The sequence below is a fragment of the Octopus sinensis genome, linkage group LG19 (genome assembly GCF_006345805.1).
Source record: "Octopus sinensis linkage group LG19, ASM634580v1, whole genome shotgun sequence".
NCBI classification, from domain to species: Eukaryota; Metazoa; Mollusca; class Cephalopoda; order Octopoda; family Octopodidae; genus Octopus; species Octopus sinensis.
Genome location: NC_043015.1, coordinates 6,034,900 through 6,048,756, shown reverse-complemented (window position 1 = coordinate 6,048,756; position 13,857 = coordinate 6,034,900). Strand labels below are relative to the sequence as shown.

General features: G+C 34.2%; 1 protein-coding gene across 2 annotated transcripts in view; it reads left to right on the top strand.

Moving 5' to 3' along the window:
- Positions 1-13,857, top strand: part of LOC115222245 (neuroligin-4, X-linked-like) — a 666,739-nt gene that overhangs the window by 479,440 nt on the left and 173,442 nt on the right. The gene's annotated exons all lie outside the window — the stretch shown is intronic.

Here is a 13,857-nt window from a genome sequence, read left to right as displayed (position 1 = left end):
ACACATAGAGAGAGAGAGAAGGAAGAAGAAAGGAGAGAGAAAGAGAGATAGAGAAAAGCACGTATATGTGTGTTTAATGTTAATCATATTATTTGAATCATAATAAGATACATAGTAGTTTTTTTCTATAATATATTTAATTTGTTTTTGTAGTTTTTCGGGGAGCTACTAACATTGTTATTCTTTTGCACAATGAGAGAGAAACAAAACAAATGTCCATTTTGTATGTCGGTTTTAAAGTTTACACGATGAAAGCACTCATTAACCTGTAAGGCTAATTATCCAGTCGTCACGTGATCCATAACAATCCGACGCAAGTTTGTTTACACCACTTAAAAAAAGATAATCGATAAATTATGACTAGTTTTGCAACCGTTGTCTTCCAAATGAATATTAACTGTCTTTTGATGTAATTCAATATTCACAGTGAGTTTGGAATTAAAATGAATTTACTTCTGCATATCATTGTTTTCTCTCTGTTTTTTCTACTGCAAACAAAAACATTAAACCGAATATGTATTGATTTCAAAGCAGCTGTAACAATATTCACGACGACACATAATACTATACTAAACTCAATAATATTAGTTTAATATTAGTAAATATCTCAAAAGATCAAATGGTCATACTTAATTTTGTTGATAATGTATTATATTGTCACACGATTTCATTTCGAAGTCAGGCAAAACAAATTGATAGGATGTACAACTAAATTATAACATAATTCTATATCTGAACACGGAAATAATACCAATAATAGTAATAATAATCACCGTCACCGTGATCACCGTGACCGACCAGGCTACCAGATGTTACCACAAATCGATTGTCACAATGCGCTTCGCATTGTTTTAGCCTTCAAATGACGCCACCTCGCTGGCTAAGCGAGCAGGACAACAGAAGAAAGATTGAGAGAAAATTGTGGCGAAAGAGTACAGCAGGGATTGACACTACTCGCTGCCGGAGGATCGTGGAGCTTTAGATGTTTTCGCTCAATACACACTCACAACGCCCGGTCTGGGAATCGAAACCGTGATCCTACAACCGCGAGTTCGCAACCATAACAACCGGGCCATTACGCTTCCTCAGTAATAATAATACTTTGTACTAAAGGCACAAGGCTTGAAATTATCAGGGGAGAGGACTAGACTATTACATGTACCCCAGTGTTTCAATGGTACCTAATTTATCGACCCGAAGCATTTTGCCGGCGTGCTAGCGATTCTGCCAGCTCGCCAACTTATACTAGTAATAATAATAATCCGTTCTACTAAAAGTACAAAGCATGAAATTTGGGGCTAGGGCTTAAGTCGATCACATCGACTCCAGTGTTCAATAGGTAGTTACTTTATCGATCCCGAAAGGACGAAAGAGGTCGACCTCGGCGGAATGTGAACTCAGAATGGATGAAAGCTCGCCTTCTTCTTAATAATGATAATGTTATGTTCTAATATAGGCACGAGGCTTGAAATTTGGAAGTTAGAGAGCCGGTTGAATATATCAACCTGAGACTGGTTCTTATTCCATTGACACCTAAATGATAAGAGGCAAAGTTGACTTCATTAGAATTTGAACTCAGATCATAACGGAAGATATATTGCCAATCATTTTGTTCAATACGGTAGCAAATCTTCAAAACTTTCAGTTTCAAAATTTGGCTCAGGGCTACCAGTTTGGAGGCAGCAAGAGGAAAGTCGATTATATCGACCCCAGTACTTAACTTGGACATATTTTTATCGACTCCGAAAGGAAGAAAGGCCAAGTCGACCTCGAAGGATTTGAACACAGCACGTAGAGACAGACGAAATACCACTATGCATCTCCTCCACTACGCTAACGATGGAAACTGAAAGTAATCCTGCCTTTTATCGGCACAATGCCTGAAATTAGTGGTTATGGATGTAAGTCAGGTGCTTATTTTAATCAACATCGAAGGGATGAAAAGCAGAGTCGACTTCGGTGGATCTAAACGCAGAACGTAAAGACAGACGAAATACAGCTAAGCATTTCGTCCGATGCGTTAGGGATTCTGCAACCTCACTACCTTTCTTTCTGGTTAATGATAATGAAAATAATTGCTCTAACTTTTGGCACAAGACGACAAATTTCCGACACACACACATACAATTATCCTGCCATCCATCCATTCACCCATCCATCAATACTTACATATATATATATATATATATATATATATATATATATATATATATATATATATATATATATATTTCGTTTTCGGATTTGGTTTGCAAGATTCTTTATGTGAGGTCGTGTGTTCTCACCGGTAAAATTTCCATTTTCCGGAGAAAGAAAATTGCCAACGATACACACGCGGTCACATATTGAAATGACCGGAAGGGAACGGGTGAAGAAAAAGTTCTTTCAGGGAGAGGATAGTGCAAGAGAAGGAGATATGTCTGTGTATGTGTGGGTATGTGCGTGCGCCCAAGTCTGTGTGTGCGTGTGTGATATATTCTCGACCAAGATTACCCATGGTTTGTCTAGTGCTCCTCTAACAAAAACAAACGGAAATCTACGTCTAAACTGATGTAGTATAAATTCGCACTGATTAGAGAAACGTCCACAATATTTGTACCATTTAATACACCTTATTCTTCACAACTGTCATAGATTCATTATCTGTCTTGACAACACATATCAGACTATGGTGTAACTAAATATGTTAAAGTTTTCATATGACACTCAACTTTGTAAATTTGGTTGATATTTCGTAAATACAAGTATAATTACTCTTTTCCTAATTAAACGTTATTTCAGACGTATAATCAACATCTATGGAAAGAAATTTCTAACAATGAACGGTTTCAAATATCATTCGGGAAATCTAACAGATTACTAAAATATTCGGATGTAATTAAATTTCCTTACAAATATAAACATAGGTACATAGGCATACACAAGCAAAATACGCACGCTACACACACACACATACACACTTGTATATATATATATATATATGTGTGTGTGTGTGTGTGTGAATATATCGATATAAAGAATGACAGACATAATTACGTCTGTGAGTTTCAGTCTACACACACACACGCACTTACTCACACATGCATACACCTAAGCACGTATGAATGTAGAACTAAATACACGGACAAACACGGATATATGACTGACGGTCTGTTTGGGATAAAATTTTCGGCTTATTGATTGTTAGAAAATGAATTCAAATGCATCATAATAATATATTTATTTAGGATTAACTCTTGTCACATTAGATTTTGGCAGAAAATATTCCTGACAACAGCACATAGTCATTCCCAACATGCTTATGTTTTTTTTTTAAATATGATGTTTTAATATAGAATTATAGTATAGGCGCAAAGCCAAGCATTAAGGGGACGTACATCCTCAAATATATTGACCATAAAATTAATACTGTGACATAGTATGTCAATGTCACTCTCTCTCCCTCTCTCAATTTCTTCCTTTCTCTCTTTGTCTCTCTCTTTCTTTTTCTCTTTGTCTCTCTCGCTCACTCTCTCGATATATATATATGTATCTATCTATCTATCTATCTATCTATCTATCTATCTATCTATCTATCTATCTATCTATCGATATATATATATATATATATATATATATATATATATATTATATAATATATATATATATATATTATATATATAATATATATATATATATATATAATATATATATATACGTGAGCGCGTGTGCGTGTGTATAGACAGACACTCACAGATATAATTATGTCTGTGATTCTTTATAGTCACACAAACATATATATGTATAACCAAGTGTGTGTGTGTATGTGTGCGTGTGTGTATGCGTGCGTATTTATATATTTTTATTGGCTAAACTGGCAAAATGATCATTCCTAAATACAACAACATATATATATATATATTATATATATATATATAATATATATATATATATATATATATATATATATATATTTGTACACCCACGTACATATGCTTACGAACTTACACTCACACACAAGCCTACACACATATACATACATACACCTGTATACGCTCGCAGATACACAAACAAAAAACAACAAACACACATATACTAACACATACGCTCATTGTCAGTTTCCGCTTTCCTCTTGTATATTGGCTTCGTGTATATTTCATGCTCCGGTGAATCTCTTTGATGAAGACTCATAGTTAGCATCGTAACGCCTGTTACTAAAGTAAGTCGGTTTCTGCTTCATTGCTAAAGACAACGTTCAAGCACCAGTAATCCCAGACATTGAGTATGACAATGTACATCCATTCTCAACTATTATATCTCTATTTTGGCAAATTCTATGTCATCTTGTTCGGAGAGAAACTGAGTTCATAAACGAAGAATAGATAATTCTTCTATACATGTTGTGTAGCAATCATTTATTCGTAGGAAACTGGTAATTCATTCCGCCACTGTTAGGTGTTTATAGCTTGGTTCGATCTTTTAGTGTTTGTATCGGATTTATAGATATATATTGCTGGCGCTTATATCCAGAGACTCTATGTTGTGACAGAGTAAATCAACGGATGCACAGACGCACACACACGCACAAACACACACATGTGTGTGTGTGTGTGTGTGTGTATATACTCTTTACTCTTCTACTATTTTAATTGTTTCAGTCATTTGACTGCGACATGCTGGTGCACCGCCTTTAGTCAAGCAAATCGACCCCTGGACCTCTTCTTTGTAAGTCTAGTACTTATTCTATCGTTATCTTTTCCCGAACCGCTAAGTTACGGGGGACGTAAACACACCACCACTGGTTGTCAAGCGATGTTAAAGGGACAAGCACAAAGACACAAACATTCATACATATATATATATATATACGTGAGCGCGTGTGCGTGTGTATAGACAGACACTCACAGATATAATTATGTCTGTGATTCTTTATAGTCACACAAACATATATATGTATAACCAAGTGTGTGTGTGTATGTGTGCGTGTGTGTATGCGTGCGTATTTATATATTTTTATTGGCTAAACTGGCAAAATGATCATTCCTAAATACAACAACATATATATATATATATATATATATATATATATATATATATATATATATATATATATATATATATTTGTACACCCACGTACATATGCTTACGAACTTACACTCACACACAAGCCTACACACATATACATACATACACCTGTATACGCTCGCAGATACACAAACAAAAAACAACAAACACACATATACTAACACATACGCTCATTGTCAGTTTCCGCTTTCCTCTTGTATATTGGCTTCGTGTATATTTCATGCTCCGGTGAATCTCTTTGATGAAGACTCATAGTTAGCATCGTAACGCCTGTTACTAAAGTAAGTCGGTTTCTGCTTCATTGCTAAAGACAACGTTCAAGCACCAGTAATCCCAGACATTGAGTATGACAATGTACATCCATTCTCAACTATTATATCTCTATTTTGGCAAATTCTATGTCATCTTGTTCGGAGAGAGAAACTGAGTTCATAAACGAAGAATAGATAATTCTTCTATACATGTTGTGTAGCAATCATTTATTCGTAGGAAACTGGTAATTCATTCCGCCACTGTTAGGTGTTTATAGCTTGGTTCGATCTTTTAGTGTTTGTATCGGATTTATAGATATATATTGCTGGCGCTTATATCCAGAGACTCTATGTTGTGACAGAGTAAATCAACGGATGCACAGACGCACACACACGCACAAACACACACATGTGTGTGTGTGTGTGTGTGTGTGTATATACTCTTTACTCTTCTACTATTTTAATTGTTTCAGTCATTTGACTGCGACATGCTGGTGCACCGCCTTTAGTCAAGCAAATCGACCCCTGGACCTCTTCTTTGTAAGTCTAGTACTTATTCTATCGTTATCTTTTCCCGAACCGCTAAGTTACGGGGGACGTAAACACACCACCACTGGTTGTCAAGCGATGTTAAAGGGACAAGCACAAAGACACAAACATTCATACATATATATATATATATACATATATACGAGATGCTTCTTTCAGTTTCCGTTTACCAAATCCACTCACAAGTTTTTCGTCGGCCTGAAGCTATAGTAGAAGACACTTGCCCCGGAACCAAGTGGTTGGTAAGCATGTTACCACAGAGCTACTCCTCTGCCTACTTACCACACAGCCACACGTCCCTTCCTGTATTTCACGTTCATTATATATAAAAACATTCATTCTTATATTATTGCGGCGTTACGTGCACACCCCCCCGTTTGTTTGTCCAATTTTAAACCCTGCACGACTTCTATACACACTGTCTTTCCTACCCGCCATTGCTTCTTCACCAAACTTTTTGGCGCCCTCCGATTCTTCCCCTCTCTTCCACCCATCCTCCTCCCCTCTTCCTCCCATCCTCCTTAATCCCTTCTTTCTCCTTTTCTCTTGGTCACTGATTCTGTCCCCTGCCTTCCACCCTCTTTGATTCCCTCTCTCTCCTGCGACCTGCTGCTTCTTAAACCATTCTGTTGGCCTTCGTATCTCGACCAACATGTGTCCCCGCTACCGAAACGGTAATTATTTCTACGCCAGCTATGTTGTTGTTGTTGTTTTTGTCTCATTTGGTCTAAAGTCGTATGACAACCACCGTTATATATATTTTGTTTTTCATTACTGTTTTCAATTTCGTTTTCGTCTCCTGTATTCACATCCGTCTTGTGCGTTCACATTCCTGTCTTCTACCAAGAAATCTAATGCTTACAGCTTAGTTTTTTTTTCTTGGGGCTGGCCGAGTTGGAGCAAATGCAATTCGTAAAAATATGCCATTTACAGGATGTAATATATGTAAACTCACCCATGTGCTTCGTTGATGTTGATCAGTTAGCTGATCGGCTTAAGCGGGGCAGGGTCGTTTATTTATGATACATTCAGGCCTGCTGATGAATACGTAAGTATGAAATCACTGTGATACAGGTCTATATTTTTTAAATGTCTTATTTTGAAAAATTGCATTCGGTGGGATTAGTAATATTTTTGGTAGAAATGACTAATTGTCCCTCTTAGCGTGTGGCATGTATGTATAATGCTCTCTGGCATGTATGTATAATGCCCTCTATATATAAATATATATATATATATATATATATATATATTATATATATATATATATATATATATATATATATATATATAGATAGATAGATAGATAGATAGATAGATAGATAGATAGATAGATAGATAGATAGATAGATAAAAACAATCAAGCAGGAAAAGCCATAAAAGTTAAAAGGATATACTCAGTGAATGTATTAGACTAACGTTCAGAGAATATTTAAGATTGAAAAAAGTAGGGTGGGTGACGTTTCAATCATGGCTATTCGTCAAAAGGAGGGAAGGACGATAAGGCCGTAGAAAAGTGCAAGAAAAACACGACACCGTTACATAGCTGATATATATATATATATATATATATATATATATACATAGTATTGCCTCGATATACAAGTTACTCTGTTGCCGGTCATCGATCGTAAAACGAAAGCTCGTAAAGCAGACTAATAATTTCCCATAGTAGTAATGAAATTTTATGCAGTCATCTTACTCCGTTGCAGTGCAGACGCTTTAGAAACAGTGTTGCCACATGTTTCCACACATGTTGCGACGTTGCCACACACATACAAAATGACTGCTAAAACTTTTTTTATTGCTATTCTAAAATAAAACTCGTAAACACGGGGTCTGGTTAAACAGGTCCTCATAAGTGAGGTATTGCTGTATACATGTGTGTGTGTGTATGTGTGTAAGGATGTATCTATGTACATATGGATGTTTGTGTACATTAATGAAGCTATGCGTGCACGATGTATATAAGTGTGAGAGACAGATAGAAGTGGGGAGAGAGAAATATTGGAGAAATGGTACAGATCTTTTCGTTTTTTGTGCAATACATATTCATCTCTTTGAAACTGGTGTTTTAATGAAATTTTCCCGCCAACATCGAATTTCAGCTGACGTAGTATGAGAATCACTATATGGTGGATCGTATGTTACTTACCTTCAACCCCCCGCCCCACGAAATTGCCGTTTACGGATGCGTGTTCCACAGTAATTGTAAACGAGATTCTCGCCAAAGTATCCGTTTGCGTCTGAGAGAGATTAATCTTCTAATTGATTATATCAATTTTCGTTTTAAATAGGTTTAGATAAGCTCCATCGATGAAGCTATGTTCTACAGGCTACGATCCCAGGGGAATTAACTCTGCTTTCGTTTCAAATGATTGAAGGATGAGACTAATTCCTTGTTAAATTAGCATATACCTATACACTTCGAATACTCATTAACGATAGCAATTTTCCTATGGAAATATGTATATAATTTATCACATGATCTGGTTAGCTTGTTCTATTTTTTTCCTTCTTTAATTTCTCGCAATTCCCGAATTAAATCTGATTCCCGAATACATGTTTTTTGTTTGTTTGTTATTTTCTACATACTCTTGGAATGTTTTTGACTTCTCTCCTTTTGTATTTTAGTCAAACTGAACAACAATTTTTCGTTGAATCTTTATTTTTATTTTTATTATTTTCTCAATCCGATGTGCATTCATGCTTTATTAACCGAGTTTAACTATATTTCGAACGTTGACAAGCCCCCTTAATACCAGGTGATGCTTTTAATAAGGATTTATATATTTGTATGTATGTATGTAGTATGTATGTATGTATGTATGTATGTATGTATGTGTATATATATATATATTATATATATATATATATATATATATTATATATATATATATACATATATATACATACATATATCAACGACTTCGATATGAATTTTCTATTTAGTGGGCAGATTGGTGCATTTCTGAAGTTGAATTCGTGTGTTTGGCGATGTATTGCATCTAAGCTTAGATTATATTAGAGAATTTGTTTAGATAGCTCTGAATATTCCTCACATGATAAATTTATTCTTAACACTCGCAATGAATGCAAACAATACAATCTCCTGTCGTGTGAAAAGTCGGAAGTGAGCTATTCAAATACCTGTTGCTTTTTCGGAGAGGCAGAGGCTGAGAAAACGATCAGTTATTCATCTGAGAAAGTCCTCTTTCTTCAGTTAAAGGACATTTTGGTATATAAGAGGAAAATGAAGAGAGAATGAAAGAAAAAGGAAGGAAGATATGAAGAAGATCGAAATACAGAAAATTGGAAGGAGATTCCTCATACATTTCTCTTACCTCCTGCGTCTGTTCCATTCTATATTTTATTTGTGTCTAGTAAAAACCTTTCTAAGCAAAAGGATATAAATACTTCAGATGATGATCTGAGTAATTCACTTTCACACTGCCATTCCTAAAATGCAACAAACATTTCTAAATAACTTCCTGAGAAAATTGGACTTAATAGCGTTACTCTTGACGACATAACAATTTTATAAACTTTCAAGAGAAGGTGAAATATTTCTATTTTTAAATAGTGGTTTTCCAAGTATATCACATAGAGTTATAAAGAATAGCATGTAAATATTTGGTTGCGAAGTGTTCTGGATTCGAAATAATATATGTATATATATATATATATATATATATATATAGAGAGAGAGAGAGAGAGAGAGATAGCGGTTGTAAGAACCAACTAAGGGATAAAATATCCGTGTGTATATATATATATGTATATATATATATATGTACATATATATATATATATATATATATATATATATATATTATATATATATATATATATATATATATATATATATATATATATATATAATATATATATATATGGAGGGTGTGTTCATGTGTGCGTTTGTGTGTGTAGTGTTGAGTACGACTAAGTCACTCTGAATGATATAAATACAGCCTTTTCTGAGGTAGGGGAAAATCCTCCCTGATAGCACAAGTCTATAATAAATGCCTTCCAGTTATCACCATTATTCGTTTATTTGAAATTCGACAGCTACCCCGAGGAAATCGAGCGGTTACAAAATGGGGTGCGGAGAATGTCAAGTGTAGTAATTTTACAAAATATGATTAGACATAAATCATATCCATAAATTAACGAGGCTAAATAAAATATTAAACAGGTCGTTATACTAATCTTTATTTTTTTCATATTTACTGCATGTCTAATGTCACTCATATGGGTAATGATTTAATCCTTTTTAAGTTTTATTAACAAAATGGCATTTTAATATCCAGAAAATCCAAAATCTTGTCTGGCTCACAACAAATATGTTATTTGTTAATATAAATCTATTGCAAGAGTGAATCCTAAGACCATGTATTCAGTAACCTGAGGTTTTCAATAAATAAAATATTCCTTGATTGACATATGTTTCCCCATGAATTGAATGAGATGCTTCTCGATGACGCACAAATGTGCTGAATATAGCGCTCTCACTAGGAAAATATTGTTAGTAATGGTAGCATACGTCGATACTGAATAAAATCTTAAGCAAGTGGATTTGCTTTAATTGAAGAGCATTATCAAATTGAAACCAATATCTAAGTTAATCGTTAAAGTTGGCTGAGTATTTCTTCCTAATGAAGATTTATTCCTGAAATCCTTTCATTCAGCTACTATTATACCAGTTGAATTGTATTAGAATAATGAGAAGATTTCCATTTCGTCTCTCTTTGTTGCTTGTTTTAGATTTTTCCTTTTCTTTTCTTAACATTTTGCAATATTGGTAGATTAAAGTAAGGATTTAAGTATTGGTAAGAAATTCAGAAAAAAAAAAAAATCAGAGAATTCTGAGCAGACGAAATATTCACTCCTGGTTTCTACACGTTTAATTCATTTATAAATAACAACAGATGGCATGTCCGAAACAATAGAGACATTTAAGAAATTACTGATGTTGGAACATTCTTCGTTTTCTTCTTGTTCTTGCTATAAATGCAGACTTTATATCATTTGATATAACAGAACAGAATAAAAATGAGTCGTCCAAATAATTACTCTAACCAAGCACGTCTGTCATTAATGAATTAATTTCACATGACAATTTCATAGAAATGCTATGATTACTTCGGTTAATCTCTTCCTTTCTAACTAATAGAGTTTGTCAATAGCGGTAAGGACATTTTTCAGGCCTGGATCGCTGTGACAGTTTCACTTAACGGAATTGAATTGTTGTATCTGAAGATTTAGGTGAATGTGTCATTCGCACTTTTATTTGTTTTTGATATAATCTTAGTGGATTAATCTTTTCTAAATCACAATGAAAATTCGAATATTTGAAAAAAAAAAAAGACAACATAATTTTAAACATTAAAACAAATTAGATCAAAGTCTCTGAAAGAAAGAAATGAGAGATTTTACGAAACAACACGCCCACACATGAACAGCGTACATTCACATACGACGACTGTCACAGCCACAGAGCACACGATAGACTAAGTGGATTTTAGTTTTCTAAATAGAAAGAGTATTAATACTTTCGAAATCTTCAGTCAGCTTCCCATGTAGTTACTCAGTACTGAAAAATTGATAAAGAAATCCAGCGTTCAAATCTCGCACTTCATAGTTAGCGAAGGAATATTTATTTATGATGCATAAGGAAATACCATATATACTCTAGCTCTCGTACTAGAAAAAGGATTACCAGACTGCTCAACTAAAATTGCCAGTTCTACATCTCCACTTCTAAATCAAGTTCCAGCAAGCCAATGTAGCGAGGTCATTCTGAAATATGGAATATTCATGGTATCATCCCTCGCTTGAATAACAGGCACAGCATCACACCATGTCTTGCTACGGAGCGAGCTGAAGTGAACGAGTGCTTAGTGTACTTGGCGTTTTATCGTAATTTGAACAACGAGGAATGCAAACGAAAAATCTTAATTACTGAAATTCAGTTTCAAATGTCTCTTATGGAGAAGATTGATGGCAAGGAACTTTTTGCCAAGAAGGATACCAGCATTTTAGATTGAGGAAGAGATCCTCAGAATAAAATCCCGAAACTGGGCGAAATCCAACAACTAGGAAGTTGGCGAGGTTCCATCAAAATTTCGGCAGGATTTGGTAGGATATAAAGAGAAATGAACCCGAGTCACAGTCACTCGCGACATGTTTGGTCTTTGAAACTGAGTGATTGATTGGAGCCACTTATTTAGCTGTTTATTGAAAGCCTAATTTTGACCCAGACAGACAGCTAGGCAGACAGACAGACAAACAGACATATAGACAGACAGACAGGTAGATAGATTGATAGATAGATAGATAGATAGATAGACAGACAGACAGACAGATAGATAGATATATAGATAGATAGATAGGTAGATAGATATATAGATAGATAAATAGATAGATAGATAGATAGATAGATAGATAGATAGATAGATAGATAGATAGATATATAGATAGATAGATAGATAGATAGATAGATAGATAGATAGATAGATAGATAGATAGATATACTGATGGATAGAGAGACTGACTGATTGATTGATTCGTTGACTGAGTCATTGAATGGACGTTTGAGTGATTGATTGATAAAGATAAATCAAGACGGATGTTGCATAACCGTTTCCAATTACTCTATTTACTCACCTCATCATGCCCTTATAATACAAATTTTACACGAGAAAAAACATTTTCCATATCTGGCAAAGATATATTGCAATAAGTACAATGTGCATATTTACATATGCCAAACTGTTTGTAAATGAAACTATATTTACGAGAAGGCGTGTATACGTTTGTGAGTGACTGATTCCATAACTTTCGTGTTTTTTTACTTCGTCTTTTATATAATCGAGCTACAATATGTTATATATTTTCAGTTATTTTCTTCAATTGTTACATTTGAAAATGCTTTCAATTCTATTTAATATCATCTCTCATTTTCATAGTTACGTAAATTTTCTGCTAAAGTAGTTTTCCCTAATGTTCGTTCGATATCGCATGCAATTGTAGAATTTAGGGAAATTAATTATCAAAATATATTTTTGGATAACAATACAAATACTAATGGGTACGTTTTCTTCCTAATCGCATTAACTTTTCAGTGCCTAACATTTCGGGTTATGACAGAGTCAAAACACAGAATGACATCGAGGTCTCTATTTAAAATTCAATAAAACATAACGTAAACAAAAATTGATGAACCATGAACTATATATATATATATATATATAATATATTATATATATATATATATACTTGCGCACACACATACACACGGACACACACTGTTTGTAGATAAGTGCATTAAAGAAAGAGCGCATATGAGAGACAGACAGTGAGAACGTGAGAGACAGAGACAAAAAGTTGGACGTATTGAGTATTCGTTCTGACAAACGCATAATGTTTTTGACCTTTCTTTAGTGATATTTCCAATCCAGGAATGGAGAATCGTTAACTTCAGTCATAATTTCAAAGTGTCTGAACCGAATTTAGCTGTTGAGGGAAGAGGGAGTAAGCATACCACGCGTCCTATATTATTATTTCTTTATTGATAAATATGCTGATATGATATATTCACGGGATTTCTATAGTCATCTTGTCTTCGTTTACGTTGAACTTTAGATAGATTTTCGTCGCCATAATGAATAAGAAACTTGGCATATTTATTTGTGGCATGATGGTGAAGGAGCTAATAATTTGTAAGTTTTCAACGCAAGCGAAAACCTAGAGTAATCAAACAAATGTGATATAATACTTCAATCAATAACTCGATACAGTTCACTATAAATATTTTGACCTCAGAATTATTTCCTACAAATATATTCTCTTATAGCAGTTATAAATACTTCCAATGTGATTACTCGAGAAAGGCAGTGCCATAATCTACGTTTTCATCATAGAATGGAATTTATAGAAAAAGCTTACTGTATCTAGCGCTTACATAATTCTAATTGCTCGCACACGAGTGTAT